The 2,061-nt window shown below is 23.0% G+C and overlaps 1 non-coding gene across 1 annotated transcript; it reads right to left on the bottom strand.

Annotated features, from left to right (window-relative positions):
- Positions 1-871: 871 nt before the first annotated feature.
- On the bottom strand, positions 872-945 carry TRNAN-GUU (transfer RNA asparagine (anticodon GUU)). Its single transcript has one exon. It is a non-coding gene; the product is annotated as a tRNA-Asn (tRNA).
- Between the last annotated feature and the right edge of the window lie 1,116 nt (positions 946-2,061).

The following is a 2,061-nucleotide window of genomic DNA, read 5'->3' as shown; positions in this document are numbered from 1 at the left end:
ACTACACTATCAATCATTAAACTATGTATGAGTTTTCATTTTGGCCACTTCACTAAAAATAAAAAGTTAAAATTTGATCACTAAACTTTTCTATCTTTTTTTGTCACTAGGCTGCTAAATGGCACTTTTTTAGTTTGTATAATAATAATTTTAGTCCTCAAATGTTAATTTTTTTTCAATTTGAGCATGGTTCAATATAAAAAAATATATAAAAAATCAAAATCATTTAAAAATAGAAAATTCTACATCGAAATTCTAGAAAAATAAAATTTTAAAAATTCCAAATATATTTCAATATTTATCTTAGAAAATAAGAATATTAAAATCAAATCAGAAACCATCAACTCAATTATAAAAAAATAAAATAAAACTCTTGAATATTATGTCACACAATGGTGGGTTAAGGAGAAACTTAAGTATATGTAAGGTGTTGAGCGTGATTGTAATTTATTTTGTGTGTATAGTTTTAACTTTGGATAACAAAGACACCGTTGAAGATAAGTATAAAAAAAATTTTTATTCAATAGAATTCAATAACAAACTTAAAAAGAGAGAGGTGAAATCATTATACACTTATGCTTCTGAAGAACATCCAAAACTAATATTACAGAGGCTTGTGAAATCGACTCTAATGTCATTTTGACGGCAAAGGAGAAATATAGGTTATCTTTTAAATCAAAAAAATAACTTTTAAAATATATAATATTAAAATAAAAACAGATGATTCACAGTAGCATGGGTGGTAATTGATTATGTTACTAATTTTGGAAAAATAATAAATTTGTTAATTTTCGTAAATTTCCCATGTATGTATTTTATTGGTAAAATATTGTTAACGTTTTCAAATTAAACCATAAAAATATGTGAGAAGCGCTAGAAGGAGGGCTTGAACCTCCGACCTTGTGGTTAACAGCCACACGCTCTAACCAACTGAGCTATTCCAGCAACTTGTTACATATTTTATACTTATGCTTGTGTGCAACGCACTTTAATTCGGTTGAAGACCATATAAGTTTAAATTATTTAAAAACAATACTAGTTGTATATATAGTAAACAATATTATTGCAATAATTAGTATATCTTTACTAGCAAATTTTTTGAATTTTTTATTATATTACTAAATTTAAATTTTAAAAATTTATTTTTTATATATTAATTTCATCTTAATAATTAATTTACGATTATCACTTAACTAGTGTTTCAGTTATATGCCAATTAAAAGTAAATTGAGCTTTATAAACATTCTAACACTTTCAAGTGAAATTTAAAACAAGCTAGGAAAACAAAATCATTTTTGGTATTATTTATTAGATTCTCCTGTTAACGTTAATAAGGCACTAGTATGTGATGGAAAATCAATTTAATCGAACATGAGGTTGTTTTGTGATATTTATATTTTATTTTTATTCACTTTTTACTATTTTAATTTTTAATTATCATGGAACTAAAATTCAAGCTTTGATGTTTAATTATGTTGTGCTAAAATTCAAGAACCAATTTTGATTGAAGATGATGACAAGGATGATAGATTGAAGAAGAAGATCAAGAAAGAGAATGATGACGAGTAGGATAAATTGAAGAAGAAGATCAAGATTGAGAACATTTAAATATGTTTATTAGATTTTATTTTAATTTTTTTAGGAAGTTGAATTTCGGTTTGTTTACATATAATTTAATTTTAATTATTTTTATTTGTCTTTGATTTACAACATATTTTTTATAATACAATTAAATATTTTAATTTCAATAATTATTTCATTTACAAAAAGAAATTACTATAAAATTTTAAAATAATTATTATGACAACCTCATCCCAATTAAATAAAATGGATTTTGAAGATGAAGATTTCAAAAATTAAAACTAATATTTTTACATTAAATTTAAATTTAATATGATAACTATTAATACATTAAAACCACAATGTTAAATTACATTTCATTGTAATTTAAATTATTCAAATATCTAAAAGTTTTACTAGTAACTTTTATCTGCAAATCGATTGTGTATTCACAATTACTGGTAGTGTATTAACCTACAAACAATTGTGGTTTATCCACAA

This window comes from Gossypium hirsutum, chromosome D10 (genome assembly GCF_007990345.1).
Source record: "Gossypium hirsutum isolate 1008001.06 chromosome D10, Gossypium_hirsutum_v2.1, whole genome shotgun sequence".
NCBI lineage: Eukaryota > Viridiplantae > Streptophyta > Magnoliopsida > Malvales > Malvaceae > Gossypium > Gossypium hirsutum.
The sequence above is the reverse complement of the archived record's forward strand: the minus strand, read 5'-3'. Positions and strand labels throughout refer to the sequence as shown.